This window comes from Lutra lutra, chromosome 11, assembly GCF_902655055.1.
Source record: "Lutra lutra chromosome 11, mLutLut1.2, whole genome shotgun sequence".
Lineage (NCBI taxonomy): Eukaryota > Metazoa > Chordata > Mammalia > Carnivora > Mustelidae > Lutra > Lutra lutra.
Window position 1 is genome coordinate 61,930,783 of NC_062288.1, and position 12,641 is coordinate 61,943,423.

Below are 12,641 nucleotides of genomic sequence, written 5' to 3' on the forward strand. Positions count from 1 at the left end.
CCTCCACGGTGTTTGGTCCATGGGAAAGGAGGGACAGAGAATGAGGATCGCCAGCCAGGTCTGTGGTTGGCGATCTTGGGGCTGGGGTTGCGAGGGGCGGCCGGGGGTGGGGCAGCTGGGGTGGGAGGGAGGGAGGAGGTCATTACGGAAACCACTGGCATGGTTCAGGTGTTAGTAATTTAAGACATGCACGTATCTGTTGATGTGGCTGGTAGTGAGGGATTTTCCAGCCTTCCTTCAAGCCAGTACTTGAGGGGGATATACGAGGACCCTGATTTTTCTCTCATGGTGAGACACCACAGGCAATTAGAAAGCTGTGGTTGCTCTGTGACAACAGGACACTGTTTCCCCATGACTGTCCTCCCGGTGATTGTTCTTCAGTAAACGGTGCATCTGAATGCTAAATCAGGAGTTGGTGGTAAATCCCATTATTTGATTAAGAACAAGCTTCTTTCCCCAAATGAATAGGTCTCCAGAGATTGTGAGATGAGATTTGAGTTTGCCTTAGCAGACGCAGGTCAAGGGGTAGGGGGCGTGCTCACTAACTTCATTGGTGGTTCTTGGTTCGGGACAAGGCTCTCGTCAGAGATTGGACCTGAGTGTTGGGCTGTGTGCGAGGCTTCTGAGCCCCACTCATCAAAGATTCTGGCTTCAGTGGGGTGGGGACGTGGTCTTCCACAGAAAAAGCCATTCTTCTGGGGGAATTTCTTTGTTACTGTTATTTGATCCCTTGCACAGATAACCTTCATAAAATGTAGCTTGGCTCCTTTATCTAAGTGCTGGGGCTGGTGTTAGAAAGACCCACATTTTCCAGTTTGCAGTGAATCACTCTGGAATCTGTTGGCTGGGGAAAATGATTCTAGCCAGTGTATCCCTGACCACTGTGTGGCCGTTGGCATGTCAGCTCTCCCCACCCCCGACCTTTGTTCGCTCATCTGTAAAAATCAGAGTACACTCTCATTTCCAAGTCCCCTCCAGGCACTAGCATTGTGGGAATGTATCTTGTCTTGGCTAGTGGGGTTAGAGAGGGTGGAAAACAAAGTTTATAAGGAAAATGCTGTCTCACGAAACCAGGGCTAGGCAGCTGACATTGGCAAAACTATTTCTGATTTTGATCCCATCTTCCCTCGGATCCCTTTTAGAAATAAAAGCCCCAGACAAAATAGTGGGTGGATATTAGGCCAAATGCTGATATCCCAGAGTACTTTCTCCTATACTTCTCTTTGTACTTCCTATACTTCTCTTTGTGATCAGCGTTACGGAATAAAGAGCTATAACAAAATAGGAAGCTCTGGGGTGTTTTGCTTAGGAATATTACAACCAATCTCATCTCCTTTAGAAATGAATTTTGTTTCCATAGGAAAGTCAGGTCAGGCGGGATGCTTCATTGTTTCTAGTGTTCATCGTGGGCATGAATGGGTTGAAGTCAAACAGAGTAAACGAAACTAAAGCCGCTACCCAGTGCTGGCACCCTGTGCCGGGGCTGGGGCGAGTGGGTTCGTGCCTGTATGCAGGGGGGTCTTGGGGGACTGGCACATAGTTTTGCCCGATGCCCTGCCAAATTGGGGTGAGCGAACATTCCTTTCTCTGCGGCAGGCCTGGCCATCCGTTACTTTGGAAACTTAAAAAATGCCTCCCGAAGTAGCTGGCAGGGTACTTTTCCTCTTAGAGCCACAGTAGGAAAGTAACTTTGAAATACTTTGCCTATCTCTGACCCACCTTTTTTTCCCCCTCTGGGATCAGAAAACATGGACATTTATTAAAAAATCTGGGCGAGCTGTAGTTAGGCAGCCTAAGAATGAGATAGGCATTTCCTATTAGGTAACATTTAAGGGAGCCAGAGACATTTTCTCCTTGTTTTCTAGGAAAATGTGGTAACTGCACAGATGGAGAAACCGGCAGTAAAAATAAGTTGGTCCTTTGGGATGCTTTTTAATTGGAAGCCTCTAGAGGTCAGCACTACATAAAGAAGGGCTTTCTAGTTCTGGGTCATCCCAGTGCCCATTTCTTGGTGCAACCTTTGGGAGAGGAGGGCCAGCAGGCCTCCAGCAAGAGGAAGGAAGGAAGGAGGGTGAGCTGCCCAACTGTGCATGAGAGAGAAGGCGTAGGGTCCTTAACCTTTATAGAAAATCCTAACATTTGTCTTGGGTTTCTGGGTTTTTTTTCCCCCTTCTCATCCATCTTTCTCTACCGCTCCCACACCCTAGTATGCACACACTGTCAGCTCAATAAACACAACTTATTGACTGATCGATGAAGCCTAGCATTTAGCTTCCCTGGAGAAAGGCTGGGGAGATGCCAGAGAGGAGATGGACGGCACGTTGCATTTTGCTTTGAGCAAGAGGAGAGGCCCCTCTGTTCCCAGGCAGCCTGGGCCTTTCTCATTACCAGCCAGCAGGCTCTGCCAAGCCCTGCAGCTTCCAATCAAACTTCAGGATGCCGTGGGCGGTGCCGGGATCCTGGGTTTCTGCTTGGCACCCACATCAGATGTCCTGAGGCTCCCAGATCAGGGCTGGGTAGGGAAGGATTTGAGTATATGTAGGAGATCCAGCCATAACTGAGGTTGTTGGGAGCCCCTAAAAACTGGTGGGACCCTCCTGGGGCTGGGGTGCCCCAGTGCGTGAGAAGCAGTGGGAGTACGCGGCAGCGGCTCAGGCTGCACCGACTGCTGCAGGCCAGGGGCTCCCTGAGATCCCCCTGGGTTTCTCTTTAGCCTAGCAAGGAACAGGAAAGCCTTTCCTCCCCTCTGTCTCTCCTGCTCAGGGGTTTTATCGTTCCTGTCTATTGAGTTCAGCCTAACCCACCTGACAGCGTTGACAACCGTACTTTGCTGGGTGACTTGACAGAGCTGGGACCCACTCGCTGAAAAGGGACATTGGTGGAAAGGGCAAGCCATATGTCACAAGCACAATGGAAACCCAGACTCCCCCGAAGAACATCTGAACACTTAGCAACTTAACAGCTTTCTCACTGCCTACCAGTAGATTTCATAATGACACTTTTTGATCCCGATAGGTGTGGACCCGGCCCAAGGTACCCTGCTCCCCAGGATCGGTGATATTCTGTCCAAGTGTGGAACGGCCCAATGACTCTTCCTTCAGCCATCTTGTCATGAAGCCCACTGTGCTGAGTATGTCCCGGGGTGTATGCCATTACCTACAAACTCTATTTTAACAAATTTTCGTAAAGCCCCTTTTAAGTACCCGGCATGATACTAAGTTCCTTTTAACTCCTTACATCTTCCGACGTGAGGTGAATGTTACGATTGATAGCCCCCTTTCCAGATGAGGAAACTGAGGCACACAGAAGCTAAGCAGCGTTCAGGAGATCCCACAGCTAGTCGGTGTGGGAGCTGGGATTCGAACCGAGTGCTTTGGCTTCAGAGCACTTGTAAACGACTCTGCTGGGAATAGGATCCTCGGAGTTGGTCTTTCTTTTAGTGAAGCCTCTGGCTCTTTTTGTCTGCACAACAGGGCCCTGCCCTTGAACTCTGTGCAGTGAAGGCGATTCGTCTGCCTGGTTGCTGTGCGCGAGACAGATTCAAGAAAACGGTTCAGCAGGTCTCTGCCTTGCCCAGGATCTGATTGGGCACGCCGAGCAGATACGGATGATAACTGATATGTTTTTCCCAGTATCCATGTCCTTGCAAAGATCTGAAGGTGATCAGAAGAACTGGAGCAACAGGTTTGTTGGAATCATTTAGTGATTGGTAAAATGAGAGAGTCTCTAGGCAGGGGCGAGGCTGTGGAAACAACCCGTGGGCACCTCCTTTCTGTGCCCTTCTTCCTAGGTCTTGCCCCCGGAACAGCCCTTTAGAGGCCATTACAGACTTCTCTACTAAGAAAAGAGGCTATGACAGACTCCTGGTCATGAAGAGCCTTCCACCCAAGCTTACCCTGAAATAGCCAGGAGTGCAATTCACTCCGTAGTCAGGCCAGGACCTGAGAGCAGGGAGAAAGTTCTCCTCATTCCCTCCTATCTGACACTGGTCAGTCGAGTCACCACCACGCACTGGAGACACGAGCTTCTGTGTATCTCCTGAAGCCATCCCAGGACGCTTCCAGCCCACCCTCCAGCCCTAGCCTCCGTGCCAAGCCTGTACCATAAGCCAACTCCACCCCTGCCACTGCTGCTTGTCTTAGCCCAGTTTTGCGCAGAAGGAATGCCTGTCAGTCAAAGAACATGTTTCAAAGGCAAAATCAATTTGCTTTGAAGCTCGTTGGCTCGTTGAGATGACCTCTGCCATAGTTTCCTCCACTGACATGGGAAGAGAAGAGCCGGCCAGGTCAGAACCCATAAGAAATGCTGGTGCCCCAACCCTGCTTTCCCTGGCTCTGAGATCCCAGGTGTCATCATATAGATCCCTCATGATGGGGACCCTATGGTCTTGGAATGCCAGTGTGGCCTCGTGGGAGGAGTGCTTCTGCATTTTCCAGATGATGCACAGATGAAGGAAAGCAGAAAAAGTGGGTCTCTTTAGGGACATCTGTTTGGCTCAGTTGGTTAAGTGTCCAACTCTCGGTTTTGGCTCAGGTCGTGATCTCAGGATCAGGGGATCTAGACCTGCGTCCGGCTCTGTGCTCAGTGTTGAGTCTGCTGGAGATTCTCTCTTTCTCTCCCTCTGCCCCTGCCTTGTTTGTACTTGCTCCTCCCTCTCACTCATAAATAAATTTTTTAAAAATCCTTAAAACATATCAATTCACCAAGGCACACGAGGCTGCATGGGTTTGGAAAGAGAGGGGCACTATGTCACAGGGTAATGAAGACAAGCTGGTTTTCTGGATCTGGCTCTTCCTTCCCATATGGCCTTGGTCTTTTAAATCTGTACTTTCTTCTGCTCAGAATTGTTAGGGGCCACTTTGAGCCTTGGGTTCTGAGGGGCGATAAAAATACAAACTGTTGTGGAGAATCAACTTTAAAACGGGTCTGGGAATTGTCAGAGTCAACCCAGTTTCTGACTCCAGTGTTCCTTATTATCAGAAACATAAATCTAATAACTAGAGAGGATGTGAGTGACAGCTGCACCCCAAATCTCACACTGCGATAGGATTTCAAGTGGAATGCACCCTTCATTGGGTGCAACCCAGTGAGGGCTGTGTGGGGGTCCGCCTCTGCCCCCACCCACTCCCTCCATTCACTCCTCCCCCACCTCACCTGACATTGAGCTCTTGGTAATTTGCAGTCCATCTACATTTAATATGGGGGTATGATCATGTTCTTACTAGGCAACACTGTCTTCAGAAGCACGTCCTTTGTACTTGCAAGTGGCCTTAGCTTTCAAACCGTACTCAGAGGACAACCTGTGTATGAAACATGACCACTGTGTAGCCTGTGCCATTCACCTGCTCGCTTGTACGGTGTTGTTCAAACAGGTGCCTTGGCTGACAAGTTGGGCTGTAATTTGTGATGGAGCTAAACTGTCCCGATCTCTTGATTTCCCCTTCTTTTGAAGACTCTTTCTGACTCCGGCCAGCTCCTAACGCACTCTCATAACTGGGTAGAAGAAGGGCTAACGGTGACGACAGGACTGGTTTGGGGTAAAGCCCTCGCCATGCTGGAAACAAACACCAGGGCTCTCCTCAGGGTGGGTGGGAAGCATCTTCGTAAGTAGCCTTCAAGCTTTTGAAAACTCATCTCATCCAAACGCAAGCCAACGACATCCTCTAACTCAGTGCTAACGAACTTGTCAAATCCATCCACAGGGTCCGCTGGCTTCAGAGCTGGGGCCGGCCCTCTGCAGGATGCTGAAAGCCAACTGCCCGAGCTGCCCTTCAAACCCTGCTCTGACCCCGTCCTCCTCAGCTCTGGAGGAACACACACAAAATTGGCCACGTGCTTGTGAAAATCACGTTCGGAAGCTAGCATGGGTGAGTCCGGGTAGGATTTTGACAAAACAGACGCTGTATCAGGTATGCTGGGGCTGCCGGGAGTCCGTTTCCCCCCGCCCCCCCGAACCCGCCCCAGGGCGGAGGGTCCTGCCTGTGGCTGAGGGAGAGGGTTCCAGATGTGGAGCGGGGCCGAGCAGCTGTTGGGAAACACAGTGACCGCCGTCTCTGGGTCTGTCTTAAGACAATGGCACTTTTGTGAACACGCTCGAAATCGAACTTTTCATCTGACACCACAGTGTGCTGCCCTCTGGAGCAGTGATGTCACAAGTAGGCAGAAACGAGAGAATTCATCCTCTTGGGCAGGGTGACTAATCTTGTTTCCCAACCTCTGCACATGTACTGATGTCACCCATTTTCCCCAAACTGCACCAGCCTGGGCTGAGCAGAGAATCACGACTACAGACAAATTCTCTTTTCTCTAGCGCAGATGCCGACTTCGGGGATTCCCAGACCTTCTGAGGTTCCTCCCACTTATTCTGGGCTGTTCCTTGGAATGCCTCCTGTATGTTTCCAGAGCCTGTCTTCAGTGGTGTCCGCTGTTCTCCTTTCTGGCTGTAACTCCCAGCCATTCCTGCTAAGCCTGCAGAGCTCCAAAGTACTTGCTGGGTTGCCGCTCCCTGGGGACAGGCCCAGTTGGTGTCCATGAAGGTGGCCATTTTTGTGCCCATGTCTGCCACCGTTGGCCCTGAGGCTCCCAGTACGAGGTGCTGAGGCCAGGGTGTGGGGGTGCTGCCCTGGTGACAGTTGGCCTTCAGTTTTTATTTATCTTTTAATCCAGCCACTCACCCGAGGAGCTGAGTCCAAAAAGTTAGATGTTCCTGTGTGTGACGGGCTCAGAATAACCTTTCATCCAGTCTTCCCCAAGGTCACCCTCCAACCCTGTTTGTGAGCCTGACATGTTTCCCATGCGTTCAGCCCAGAGAGGCTTGTCAGCCCCTTCTGGAACAGGCTTTAGGAGGGTCTACCTGTCATACCCATCTGTCCAGAAATGGCAAAGGCTGGAACTTGCCATCTTCCTGAAATGTGGTGGGTGGCTCCCTGGGGTGACCCACACGGTGCTGAGTGGGGGTGATTTGGCCAGAGCAGGAAGGCTCACGGTCCTGGGGGATCTGAAGTCTCCTTTCCCATCCAGAAAGTACCTCACTGAAGACGTGTGCGTCAGGTGCCTCCACATTGTAAAAGCTATTATGCTTGGAGTTGACCATTAAAAAGTGATTTCTTGACTCTCAAAGTAACAAAAGCCTGGGCCACCAGTCAGAGCTATAGATGAGCCAGTCTCCAACTTCAGGCTCTTAAGTGGGGAGTCTGTGAAACGTGCAGGTTCTGATGGACACACACAGGAGTGTGCTGACGAATACTCCAGGTGGTGCTGTCTCAGGGAGTCCATGGACCGCACTTTGAGAAACCCTGAGGTTGAGCTGGCCTCCAGGCTAGGAATCATTCACTGCATTAAGACAGAGCCAGGATCCACCAGGCAGTTCCTGGCTGCCAGGTGCTGGGCAAAATCCTTTCGTGGTCCTAATACATCTTATTCCACAAAGAGAAAATCTGAACAGAGATGCCACAGTTTTGTCTCCATTAAAATCTCATGACTTGGAGGAAAAAGCCACTCCTCTAAGCTCACGTGGTGGCGGAGCCAAGAATAGAAGCCAGTTCTGTCTGATTGCAAAGCCTTCGTCTCTTGTCACAAGGCGTCATGCTGCTTCTGTGGCATTTGGGGAACAATAATGGGTAGAGGCCAAGTTGTATTTGGCAACAGTGCTTTATTACAGATAAAAACGATTACACTGCCCTCCGCACAGCTGTCAGCCCCACAGCAAAGAAATGGGAGTATTGTAAAGAGACAAGTATGGTTAAGAATCAGAGCCCCGCCCCCCACCTTGAAGTTCAACTACACTTTCCATGATATAAATGTACCATAAGGCTGGTCAACTGAAGGTAATCCTTCTCAGGAGAGGATAGAAGGCAGGAGACTTCATTGTCTAAGTATGACATTATCTTCTCATTTCTTAGTTTACTTATTTATTGCCTATCAGCCCCATTGGGCGATATGCTACATGAGGGCAAAGCTGTTGTCTGTCCTGCTCTCCATTACATTCCCTGTGCTCAGCACAGTCCTGGCATGTAGAAAGTTCTCATGAAACCTTTGTGGAATGAATGAATGAATGAATTAGGTATGGGGAGAAGAAAGAAATGCTACCCTTTCAGGAACATTGGGAGACTGCTTTGCCCTGAGATTGACCTGCTCTTAGTCGTTCATATATTAAGTGGCAAGCATGGAGGTACACAACCCCCAAGACAGGAGCCTTGGGGAACTGCCTTTGTCCCTACATCTCAGGGAAACAATTTGTGTTCAAGAGTTGGAAATGTTGTTGGTAAATCTCCAAAACCTCTGCATTTTCCTGGAGAATGGAAACAGGAGTGGGTGGATGTCTCAGGTGTCTGAGCCCCTAACCCCACGATCCCTGGATGACCTTCAAGGAAGTGTTATCAGTAGACAGGAAAGTCAGAAAGCAGATGCAACCATAGACACATCCTGGTGGGAAAGCAAGAACATAAGCTTTCTGAACGATTTCTAACCAAGGATAGAGGCTGCTCAAGATGCAAGATACCCACTTTCTGGTGCTTTCCAAGGCTGCATGCCTATACACCATCTCCAAGAAGACTCAGAAACTGTCCCATTCCGGCAGGATAACCTGGGAGTAGAAAAATGCCCTATGGACCTCCTATGGTGAGAAATCAGTATGACATTGCTCTGTCAAAGAGATTTTTTTTTTAAGATTTTATTTATTTATTTGGCAGAGAGATCACAAGTAGGCAGAGAGGCAGGCAGAGAGAGAGAGAGAGAGAGAGAGAGAGAGAGGAGGAGGCAGGCTCCCTGCTGAGCAGAGAGCCCGATTTGGGACTCCATCCCAGGATCCTGAGATCATGACCTGAGCCGAAGGCACTGAGCCACCCAGGCGCCCCAAAGAGTCTTAATCATCATATTCGAGAAGGTTGAAATCATACTGTGTAACTTTTCCAGCCACAATGGTATGAAACTAGAAATGAATCAGAAGAAAAAATCTGGAAAGAACTTAATGTCTTAATGAATTTGGGCTTCTGTGACAGAATACCATAGACCAAGCGGCTTATAAAAAAATGGAGATTTCTTTCTCACAGTTCTGGAGATCCAAGATCAAGGCACCAGCAGGTTCAGTGTCTAGTGAGGATCTGATTCTGGGTTCTTGTGTCCTCACATGGCAGAAGCGTTGAGGTAGCTCTCTGGAGTCTTCTGTAAGCACACCAATCCCATTCAGGAGGGCTCTGCTCTCATGACCTAATCCATTCCAAAGACCTCACCTCCAAATACCATCACGTTGGAGATGAAGTCTCTCCATACGAGTCTCAGGGGAGCCCACTCAGTTTATAAAATAAAGTCACCTACGTTTCTGCATCTAGAATAATGCACGTGGAACCCCCCATCGCCTGTTTTCAGAATCACAGGAACCCTGGAACTCTAGGGTTTCTTTTTCCAACACTGTCTTTAAAAAAAAAAAAAAAATCTTCCAGAAGTACTCACCACCGTCCCTTAGACCCCACAATTTCATAATCGCCAAGGAGATGGGGTGGGTCCGTGAAGGCCTCACAGGACCTGTCCACCGGGGCCGGGCCACTGATTCTAGGAAAGCCATTGGCACAAACAGCCTTTGAGACTCAGTGTCCTTGTACCTTATTTGTTTCTCGCTTCCATTTTTCTTTTCCCATTGCTTAATTCCATCCGGTGCCTTTCCTACTCCTTCCATCTCCCTTCTCATGACTGCACTGACATTCTTCCCATGACAGGCCTGCCTTGCTCTCTCATGGGCCCTTCAAGCAGGCTACAGACCTGAGCCTTCTGCTTCAGACCCCACAAAAGACTGAGTGTCCGTTTCCCTGCTCTTTTCAAAGATGGGAACGGGGATTTTGCCTTGAGAGGGCTGCATTCGAGCTCTGACACTTTCTCAAAGCCGGGCCACTGGGTGGCAGAGTTCTCACTGGGACCAGGTTCCACCCGTTGTTATCGTCCAGCAGTATCTGTGTTGACTTCAAGGAACACCAAAGTCGCTGTAATGTGTTCGCAAAGACACACCTGGAATCCCAGTTTAAGAGGATCAATGAGTCTAGAGTGATTCAAAAATCTGGTTCATGGACAGGCCAGTCAAAAAAACTCCTAAGCTGCTTGGTTTCCCCGTGACGGTAATAGCAGCCCACTTCAGGAGGGGTCACCCGGGTGCTGGTAGGTGACAGCCACAGGCTCTGGGGTCCTCTGCCCACCCTCTGCCTAGCTTATCTTTCCCACCACGCCTGCAGCTGGTCCTGTGCAGGACGGATAAACATGGTGTGGACCCTGTTAAGGGTGCCAGCCCGTGGTAACCCTGCAGAGGACTTCTGTTTCTAGGGAAGGCATTCCTCTGGCACCGAGGCGCTCCCGGCCTGCTGAGAAGTCGGCTGAGATACCAGAAGGCAGGGCTTCAAACCTCCTCCGCCAAAGGAAGGCGTTGTTCTGCCACAAACAATGGCCGGGTGGCCCTGGCGTGGTGTCAGTGGACTTGACTGCAGCTGCTGATGCATTCGCTCTCCGCGTTTGCATCTGAGCTCCTGCCAGGTCCAGAGTCGTCTTGGATTTGGGTTTTGGAGAATGAATTGCACCCAAAGCCAAGGATGGTCTAGCTCCAGTTGGCTTAAGTGAGGAAATGGCAGTAAGCCAGCGGTTGTTATTTCTGGCCGCCTGTGTCTTTAGGGGCAATGTAATTGCTAAATGTGGCAGAGTGGGCGGCTAGGGCCATATTGGGCTGGTGGGCACAGTGGTCAGCCAGACAGCCCCACAGCCTCCCCGGGGGACCTCCCGGGAGCTGCCGTGTACAGCGGGCCAGTTTCGGACAGAAGCAGGAAGGGCCACCCGTCTGCAAGTGAGTGACACTCCTGTCCTCATGCAGCCTTCAGGCTTTCACTCATCCGTTAACTTTGACCGTAGCTGAGAAGCAGACTAACCGACCTGGTGGTTGAGAATGTGCCCTTTTGAGAGACAGAGCCAAGCTCAAGTCCAGCCCAGCCACTTACTAGTTGTGAGACTTAAAGCCAACCTACTTACTTTCTCCCGTCCTCGGGTCTTCCATTAGTAATTTGGGATAAATAATCCATAGAAAAACAAGCCGAGGATGGTAGAGAGGCCATGCCCTGAAGAACAAATACAAATGGCCAATAAACATGTGAAAATGTATTCAGGCTCTGGTTATCAGGAAACTGTAAGTTAAGACAAGAGCTCCTTCTTGGAAAGTCTTCGAAAGGTTGATAATATCCAGCACTGGACACAGAATCCCTGTCACTCACCAGTGGCGGGAATGTCAACCAGACGGCTGATCCAACTGTTGGTCCCTTCCAAACCAGTCCTGAACCTGCAGACCACTGGTAAACAATCTCTGTATGCCCTGTATCCTCAGCCTTCTCTGTGAGCCGTCTTCTTCCAAGCCGCTTGGTGCACACAGGTTTCGGTCTGGTGATGAGCCAGCCCCCGAAGGACAAGCATGGCATGGTCTCAGTGGTGACAGCTGGGAGAGATGGTTAGTGTCTGCCCTCTCTGCCCAGCTCCCCCACCAATACCGTATTTCCCTGAAAACTTCCAACAGGGACAGTGTGCAGCACAGTGACTCCTTGGCAGCCGGTATGACAGTCACACACCCCTCTGCTCCCACACCTACTTCTAAAGCTGCTGCTGGGTGGGGCTCTCTCACCATTGCCGCCGCCCCCTAGAATGGGTCACTTGGTTTCCACCACCCCTATTCATCTCCTCATCTGGGACCATCTGTCTCTAGTTTGACCTAGATGGGTATATTTAATTAATAACACTTTATTAAGAACTCACTATAAGGCTCTAAGTTCTTTTATAAGAACTCACTCCTGGCTGGCCTGGTGGGGAGAGCATGTAGCTCTTGATCTTGGAGTCATGAGTCTGAGCCACATGTTGGGCATAGAGATCACTTTAAAAAAAAAAAGGAAAGAAAGAAAAAGAACTCACTATACATGGATATTCTTCCAGGCACTCGAACAAAAGATATTCTTTGTATGTGGACATATATACACGCATACCTATGATATAGAGGCTAAGGGTGTGGCTTATAAATCAGATCCTGCCACTCAGTGGCCATGGCCTTCACTTTGGCAAGCTCCTTAAATTTCTGAGCCCCAGTTTCCTCTTTGGTAATGTGGAGATCATTCTTCTTACCTCGTAGGACTGTTGGGAGAATTCAGTGAGATAATTGGTGTGTAGCACTTAGTACTGTGCCGAGCACCTCATAAATACTTAACAAAAGTACTTCTGTGGGATCAGTGCAGTACCATGAGCAGCAACTTCCCGTCCCCACCCAACTGTAGGCTCCGTGATGGTGGGAACCAGGTCTGTTGTCTTTACAGCTGTGGCCTCAATACCTAGCAGGATACCTGGCACCTAGTAAGGGCTTCTTAAACGTTTGTAGGATGGGGTAATAAATGAATAATACTGCAGTTAGGGACAAAATATTTATCTAGTTTACCCTTCCAGGGAGCACGAAGATCTCTCAATATCGTCCAGTTCAGTTTCAAAGTCCGCCTTGGAGAATAAGTAGCAAGTATGGCCACTTAGGCAGCTGACCAAGGTCTAAAGGAGTAGACTGGGACTCAGCTTCAAACTCTCAGCTCACCACTCCTGCATGCCGGGTATGCTGACTTCATCTTCCCTGCCTGTCTGATTTAGCA